Genomic DNA, 9,620 nt, shown 5'->3' with positions numbered 1-9,620 from the left:
CCTTGAATTCTATGTATATGTATATTATATATAGAATTTGTTGGTGGAGAGAAGCATAAAGCAAAACAGTAATACACATGTAAAATAATTCAGTGATTAGCCGCCTATCATTTGTATGTTAGTTACCGACAGTTTTCACGGACTACTATTTCGTACCCCGTTGATATTTAGTGGCGGATAAAAGTCCACAGCAAAATTCCAAAATTTTTATTTTAACTATCTTTATTTATTTTAGTTGTTATGGTATAAAATTTGGTTATTAACTACTAAATAAAAGTTACCTCACTGTCCACGCCCGATTCCAGGTAAAATATGAAAAGTCTTCAAAATTAACAATTAGCTCCTAAATATATTTTTAATAGGCCTATGATTCATATAACTCATTTTCGGATCACCGTTTATTTTAAAATATAAGTTTGAATTAAATTTGCTTAATTACCCATTGAATGATGAACGAGTACTATAGTCATTTACTAAATGAATTAGAAACCATTTATATTCGAATTACATTATATTTATTATGTTGTAATAATAATTTAATTATTTCGTAGATTATAATTAGTTCAAATCATCAATTCATATAAGACTTTATTCAATATTTCTAATTATTATTTATATACCTATATATACATATATACATATTCATTTACAAACAATTGTTCGTGAATCGTCGAGAATAGTCAAAGGTCAAATGATTTCGTGAAATAGTTCAAAATTTTTGAGATTCAATTAAATAGATTTTGCTTATCATGTCGAAACCATAAAAAATTAAGTTTAAATTTGGTCGAAAATTTCCAGGTCATCACAGTACCTACCCGTTAAAGAAATTTCGTCCCGAAATTTGATTGGGATGGTCATGGATGATAATAGGTGTGTTTTCATGACGCATACGAGCTGAAAATTAGAGTTTTATCATCATTGAGTAATATAGATAAAACAATTTGATTTTGTGAAGAGTACGAGTGAAGCTATCACAGAAGAGTGAAATGAGTAAATGTAGGCTCATTTTAACCGCTGACGTAGTCACGGTTGATTTTCCGGAATTTAAGGGATTTTAGAGAAAATCTTTGTAATAAGATTTAGTTCTTCGGTAATTAAGGAAATTAGGATCCTTTTTGATTAAATGCGATAATCTGTTTCGTTGCTCTGTCGGATATTTCACTATAAATCCATCCCCTTCGTTTCCTTATTTCCACAGCTCACATCTTCTATCCTTTCTTTCTCAATTCATACTTTTGTTTTCTCTTCTAAATTTTTAAGTAGCAAGTAATGGTCCAGAATTCGCAGATATGAATTTTGGAATGAACATAGCTAATGTTCTAAGAAAGAAATTGAAGTAGCACGATCTTGATTAATCAAATTACTAGAAGTCACGGGAAAAGATAGAACTATCAAGAAAATATGTTATTGATATGTTTAGAGATTAGGTAGAATGTAAGAGTCGTGTAACATGAACATGATGACGTTATGGTCTGTGAATCATCACGTTCCATTTAGAAACTCAGCATGACTTACTGTAATATAATCACGTTGATCAAGTGTCATTATATTATACTAACTCATGCTTCAGTTCCCAACATTACTTCAAAAACATTCAAATTTTAAATTCGAATTTTTCAGAATTTAGAAACTAAGATAGTTTCCTTCCTGATGTAACACTGATTTTGCGAGGAGATAAATGATTTCAGATAAGAATAGTTATGAAAATATTTTCAGAAATATCGAGGATATTTAAAATGAAAGATACAATGATATCTTAGAATCTCTAACATCGATGGATGATGAAGAAGATTCGCCCGTAAAGGTTTAGAGTCAGGAGCAAGGTATTTGTTAATAACTTCAGCAGACACTGAATCATTTGGATTCTTTGAAGGTAGGTTTAGTCATTGTGATTTGTCCACAGTCTCCTTCATGGTTTGCTAAATCCATTTTCCAGTTCCAAACCTTCTCTTTTTCTGAGCTTTGCCAACACATTATTCTTTATATCAAACTTTTGACTGTTAAGGTCGTTTACAGTTTTTACTGCTTCATTCAGCTTTTTCAACATTCAGAGTATTGATTAGTAGACTGGGTGCTTTTCAGAATTTTAGAATAGGAGATCATAATTCTAAGAGATAAATGTTATATGTATACATATAACTGTTGATGTAGACATGCTGCGAGATTTCAAAATACTGTTTGCTAATTCCCGGTAATTGGTATGGTAATTCTCGTTATAAGATGTGGATGAGTATATGATAGGGTTTTAATGAACATGTATAGTGATTTGTCGGAGAGACTTACGCCAGAGAATACTGAAGTTGCTGGTACGTTTACTGCTAATATGGTGGAACATAAAAGGTTCTCCGGTAATGATGACGAAAGGCAAATTTATATATCAAGGTTATAATAAGGCTAATCCAAATGAAAGTCGAAGTTGATTTGTTGGAGCTGTGACAAAATTGGCTAATTTGGAAAGGGATTGCAAAGTTATTTTCAGTAATAACAATGCCAAGGGATCTGGCACAGTTTTGAATTCAAAGTATGGCTTTGAAAGATGTAGGAATCTAAAAGTGCTGGTATCGGTTATATCTCGACTTGGATTCTGATATGTTAAAATCAGAATATGTAATCGAACTTGGATGAAAATGGTTGTTCTGATTTCCATGAAAGAATGTATATCGTTGTGAAAGTAGTGAGTATAGTTGATGATTGCTGAATCAGATTCGAAGAATGTAACATATTAATTGTGAATTTATTTATCTTTTGGGTATTACCTACCCGTTAAAAGTTTCACAAATAATATTTTGTACAAGAGAATTTTATTACAGTCTTTATGAAAATATATGTATATTTTCTACAGATGTAACATAGATTTAATGAGTTAATACTAAATTAAACTCATTTGATTTTCGGCTGGAACTAGGAATGAATAATCTATAAAACTTTAGAAATTACGTAAACTTCGTGGATTATCTCTTCAATGTAAATGAAATTATAAATCAGTACTTCATTATTCATTCTTATTGATATTTCCTCAGTGAATCATGTTGATGCTCATAGAACTCTTGCTAACTTCGCAAGGTATGAATGATGTTTCTTAGAAAGTTTCGAGTATACCGAAAGTGTAAAATCAAACATATAATTGAATAATACACTTGATTTATTATGAAATGGAATTCATTGAGTTGAAACAGAGATCGTAGTCAATGATGGTTAAGTTGTTAACGAAGGATGTACATTATAGTATATTAGTAATATGAATTTAACTGAGTAGTATCTACCCTTTTTCAATTCATACGTACTAGCTTAGTACGAAAAGATTTATTTTGATTTCAAAATTCATATATATATATAAAATATACATATAAATTCTTCAGAGGAAATGAGTTAATACTTCATAACTCGTTGATACAATATATCCATTAAGGGTTGTGGTGTCGATATCATTGATGGTTATGGAGCTGGTGTAGCTTGTGGTGCTACAGGTTTTGCCGGTGTTGGTGATACTGATGGCGATGTTGGTGGTACTGTCGGTGGCGCTTGTATAACAAGTCTAGCTTGTAAATCACGCACCATACTTGTCAGAGTTTCTACTCTTTCTTTTATCATTTCGGTTCACCTATCTGATTTATGGTTAAGGTTAGAATAGGTAATCTCTAAGACTTTGAAGATTACATAATCGCCGCAGAATGTTTCTCCAATGAAGTTATGAATCAATACTTCATCGGTTATTGTTGTTGGTATTCCTTGGTATCTATGGTGCGTATGACGTTGATGTTCGTGGGACAGTTTGAAATGTTGAGGTGTGGGATGCGGATGTTGTTGATGGTGGTACTGTTGCTGCCGATGCTATTGCTGGTGTTTGTAACATTTGCACCATATTCTCCAAAGCCACTACCCGAGCACGAAGCTCGTTGACTTCTTATATTACGCCGGGATGATTGGCGGTTCGGACGAGCGGATGAATAAAATCTAAAATTTGAGATAGTATATAATCGTGACAAGATACTCTAGAAATGAGAGAGAAGATGGTATTATGAACAGGTTCGCCGGTAAGTGCTTCGAGTTCTTCGCTAAGAGGGGAATGTGGTGGATGGAAGGGATCACCTTCTTCTTGTCTCCAATGACTAAGTAGGTTACGAACCCATCCCCAATTCATCCAAAATAGATGATTTCTAATTGGTTGATCCATTCCGGTTATACTGTTTTCGGAGCTCGAGTGGAAATCCATATCGGAATGGTTGTCGGAATCTAAGGAATTTGAACTAGTTGCGAGTTCCATCTTGTACGGTTAGATAAAGGATTTTCGATATGAAATAATTTTTGGATATTGGATGATATTTTAATTATATAGAATACCTGTATATAGTACAAAAGATCCCGTAGATTATGGAGGAAATTAAGGAAAACGTGTCAGACAAAGTTTAATGTGATGGGATATGAATTTGTCTGTACACCATCTATGCAATAATTGCAATAAGACGTGTCGAGAATGAAAACGATAGGTAGATATTTTTCGACAAAGAATGATAAGCAAAACTTTTGACATGCGGACCAGGTTCAAGTCCAGACTTATTAATGTATCCTAACAACTACTAGGTCGAAGTCCAGACTCATTAATGCATCCTAACAACTACTAGTTAGATACACTAATGCAAGACCTGGTTCGCTAAGACCACCGCTCTGATACCACCTGTGATGGCCCGTCCTAATCCATCTGGACGAACACTTCAACATCTGGTCCCATTGCGAGGTACTTGACCTCTATATGATACGTTTTACAAACATTGCATTCGTTTTTAAAAGACAAACTTTCATTACAATGAAAGTTGACAGGTATGCATACCATTTCATAATATATATCCAAACTATAAATGACTTAATCTGTCATTTACTTAATAATCATCTTTTTGAACTCAACGACTCGAATGCAACGTCTTTTGAAATATGCCATTAATGACTCCAAGTAATATCTCTAAATTGAGCAAATGCACAGCGGAATATTTCTTTCATACCTGAGAATAAACATGCTTAAAAGTGTCAACCAAAAGGTTGGTGAGTTCATAGGTTTATCATAAACAATCATTTCAATATTTTAATAGACCACAAGATTTTATTTTTATAAACATACAGGAATAACCATCTGTATACAGGAATAACCATCTGTAAAAATCATTCATATGATGAACACCTGGTAACCGAGATTAACATAATGCATATTGAATATCCCCATATGTACAAGAATAACCATTTGTATATACAAGTATCATCTGTATATTAATCGAAGTACTAAAGCATTCCATTTTCTAGAATGGGGGGTGTTAGTGCCCATAGATCTATCTTTAGGATTCGCATCAATTAGTGGCAATTATACAGGCCTCATACCATTTTCCAGCATGAGGGTTGTATAATAAACACTAATTCTTAGGCTACCAAGCTAAAGGGCGATATTCGGTTTAATAATCCAATCATAGAATGCAGTTTTAAGTACTTGTGTCTATTTCGTCAAACATTTATAAAAGCAGCGCATGTATTCTCAGTCCCAAAAATATATATTGCAAAAGCATTTAAAAAGCAAATGAAAACTCACAATACGATATTTTGTAGTAAAAATATGCATATGACTGAACTGAAGAATGCAGGGTTGGCCTCGGATTCACGAACCTATATCATTTATATATATATTAACACATAAAATGGTAATCAAACAAATTTATATATTATTAGTGATTTAATTGTTATTTTAATTAGGTTTTTCATTCATAACCTAATTAATTATATTTATTAATATTTATTATAAAAGTATTAATATAGTTATGTTATATGTAGTAAATATAGTTTTATATAACTAATAGTTATTTGATAAAATAATATTGATAATAATAATAAATAAAAGTTGTTTTATTTTACAATAATAATAATAATAGTTATTATGATAATAATATTGATAATATAAAAATAATAATATTAATGTCAAAATAATAATAATGATAGTAATAATAATAATTTTGATAAAAATGATAATTTTTCTAATAATGATAATAATAATAATAAAAAAAATGATACTTTTAATATAAATGATAGTTTTTAATAAAAATGATGCTAATAATAATATTAATGATATTATTAATAATAATTTTAATCATATAAATAATAATAATAATAATAATAATAATAATAATAATAATAATAATAATAATAATAATAATAATAATAATAATAATAATAATAATAATAATAATAATAATAATAATAATAATAATAATAATAATAAAAAAAAATAGATAGATAACTACCTCAAGAAAGCAGCCCTTAAAAAAATAAAGCCTCTGCCTAGGCTCGAACCTGAGACCTCTCGCTAATAGACACAACACCCTAACCATCGAAGCAGTACAATTTTTCTGAAATAATAGTCCACTTATAACTATTTAACCCGTTTCTGTTTTCTATGTCTAGCCTGCCATCGGCCCAACTGCATAACTTTCGGCCCAACTGCACAACTCTCGGCCCAAAATAGAAACTAACATCTCGGCCCAAGTTGAAAACAGAAAAAAAAAATATCAGCCCAAGTTCCATTAAATAAGGATTCGGTGATGGGTGCTGTAGCGAAAAAAAAAATATAACCAAGTAGGGTTCTTCTCAAAAAGTTCGACAGGAACAAAAAGGGAGTAGGTTATGTTCATGCTTGTCGGCCAACAATAGAAAAAAATAAAACAATAAATGTCTGTATCGACTTCATCCTCATATATTCATTGAAATAAACGAATCATCATCTATATCTTGAACTCTTCATTATTGTAACAGGAATAGGAGAGTAGCAGTAGATTGATGGCTGTTTTGGTTAGAAACGAAGACGAAGAAGGTGGTCAATGGTCTAAAATTGTAACAGAAGCTAGGAGTTGAAATAGTGGTGATTAAGGTGTGTTTTAATGGTAGTCTCGATTCTGGGTTTTCAACAAACCAGGAGGCAGGAACACCATAACAACGAAAGAAAAAAAAAGCGTTTTACAAGCAAGAATAAGGAAGAGAGAGTGAGGTGGTTTGGGTTATGGTTTCAATGGTGGTTTACGAATGAGAACAGGAAGAATAGCAGCGTAATAGTGTAACAGTCGAATAGCAGTTCCCGATCATGGTTTAATGTGGTGTTCGAATATCTTAGTAGCGAAAAGTGGGGTTGGCAATCGGGTTATTCCATCAGGCATAAATCTTGACTTGTGTATCAACTGAAGTGGTGGCGAGGTACAAGACTAGCATGTTGAATGATATCCGATGCATAAGATAGTTGTGCCAAAAACACACGACTTTTACTAACCAACCTCTCCTTTATATTAAGATGGAGATTACATGTGATATTTACCCTATACAGTGAGAAGACTATAAAAGCTAAGTGGTGGTTCGATGGTTGAGGTCACGATGGAAATAAAAATACAGAAGTGGGTTTGTGAATTTCCATGTATATATCATCATAATCATGGTTATCAGGCATGGTGGTTGTGGTGGAAGACGATGGTTGGTGTATGGTGAGGTTTAAGGTGATGGAGTTGATAGGGTGATGAAAGTCCCGGTGATTTAAGGTGGTTGTTTCAATGTTATTGTAGTTCACAAAGTTTAATGGTGGCGGGTTTAGAAGGTTTTTGGTTGCCGAAGAAGATTACTAGGGTGATGGTTGGCTTAAGATGAAGAAGTAGAAAAAATGGTTGTGTGCCCCTTGAATTCTATGTATATGTATATTATATATAGAATTTGTTGGTGGAGAGAAGCATAAAGCAAAACAGTAATACACATGTAAAATAATTCAGTGATTAGCCGCCTATCATTTGTATGTTAGTTACCGACAGTTTTCACGGACTACTATTTCGTACCCCGTTGATATTTAGTGGCGGATAAAAGTCCACCGCAAAATCCCAAATTTTTTTATTTTAACTATCTTTATTTATTTTAGTTGTTATGGTATAAAATTTGGTTATTAACTACTAAATAAAAGTTACCTCACTGTCCGCGCCCGATTCAAGGTAAAATATGAAAAGTCTTCAAATTTAACAATTAGCTCCTAAATATATTTTTAATAGGCCTATGATTCATATAACTCATTTTTGGATCACCGTTTATTTTAAAATATAAGTTTGAATTAAATTTGCTTAATTACCCATTGAATGATGAACGAGTACTACAATCGTTTACTAAATGAATTAAAAACCATTTATATTCGAATTACATTATATTTATTATGTTGTAATAATAATTTAATTATTTCGTAAATTATAATTAGTTCAAATCATCAATTCATATAACACTTTATTCAATATTTCTAATTATTATTTATATACCTATATATACATATATACATATTCATTTACAAACAATTGTTCGTGAATCGTCGGGAATAGTCAAAGGTCAAATGATTTCATGAAATAGTTCAAAAATTTTGAGATTCAATTAAATAGATTTTGCTTATCATGTCGAACCCATAAAAAATTAAGTTTAAATTTGGTCGAAAATTTCCGGGTCGTCACACTTGGTCACCCAGTTTCATAACCACGCAAGCAACAAACTTCTCCGATAACTCCCACTTTCAACTTCGACTCGATGCATCTTGTTCGTTATCCTACTGCTCTAACCCGAGATAAAAACAACCTCCTGAGCTCCCATAACAAACCAACATCTTTGAAAACACATGTCGTATCGCTTGAAGTTTCACGAGACAAAAAACCGTCTCGCACTCGCGTCATCAAACCCAAAAAAGTTCAACGCTGAAACTGCCCAAATTCGAAAAATCATATCTGAAAATCCAACGGTCCGATCAACCTCGAATTTTTACCACAACTAGAAATGTGTGTGTAGAACCACCAGCTCAAAAATCAAGTCGATCCAATGGTAGAAGAACCCAAAATTAATTTTCTCGCACAGCTGCACAAACAAACCCCAAAAAGGTTTTTCCTGGCGGCTGTAAAATTCGAAAAAATATAACTCAAAATTGAACGGTCCGATCGCTACGAATTTTTGATATGTTTTAGACCTACATATCTATCACCTACAGAAAAAGTTTCAAGACGATCCGACGGTTAACGAACCCTCTATGAATTTTCTACCACAGCTCTGCAATTAAACTCTAAACCGAGTTACTGCAACTTCAGAAAATTGTTTCTCCCAATCCAACCGTCTGATCATACCGTCTGATCACTTTCAAATTTGGTACACGACTAGATCAATGAGTCGAAAACCTACGGTTAAAATATCATGGAGATCTAACCGTTAACGAAACGGGTACAAATTTTCTACCACAGCTGCGCCAGAATTCCGAATTTCAAAAAAAATCTCTCTTCTACAACAAAACCTATCGATCCGACCACCGACTCCGTTACCACCGCGAACCACCACGATAACCTATTATAATCATAGACCAATTTTAATAGATTATCTCATGAGTACATAAACATACTCATGAGTTCTTCGCGATCTTCTAACAAAATCCTTTGATCTCGATACATGTTGTACAAACCCGTCGTTCGTTCACCATGCTTTCAAATCGCCATCGCTCCCACTCGTAACCATGAGCTCTGATTCCACTTGTTAGGAATTATGGACCCAAACAAGACCGGTGATTTAGACCAATCACCAAACCCACAACGACAAACGAT

The sequence above is a fragment of the Rutidosis leptorrhynchoides genome, chromosome 5 (assembly GCF_046630445.1).
Source record: "Rutidosis leptorrhynchoides isolate AG116_Rl617_1_P2 chromosome 5, CSIRO_AGI_Rlap_v1, whole genome shotgun sequence".
Classification (NCBI taxonomy): Eukaryota; Viridiplantae; Streptophyta; class Magnoliopsida; order Asterales; family Asteraceae; genus Rutidosis; species Rutidosis leptorrhynchoides.
Note: the sequence above shows the minus strand (reverse complement) of the source record.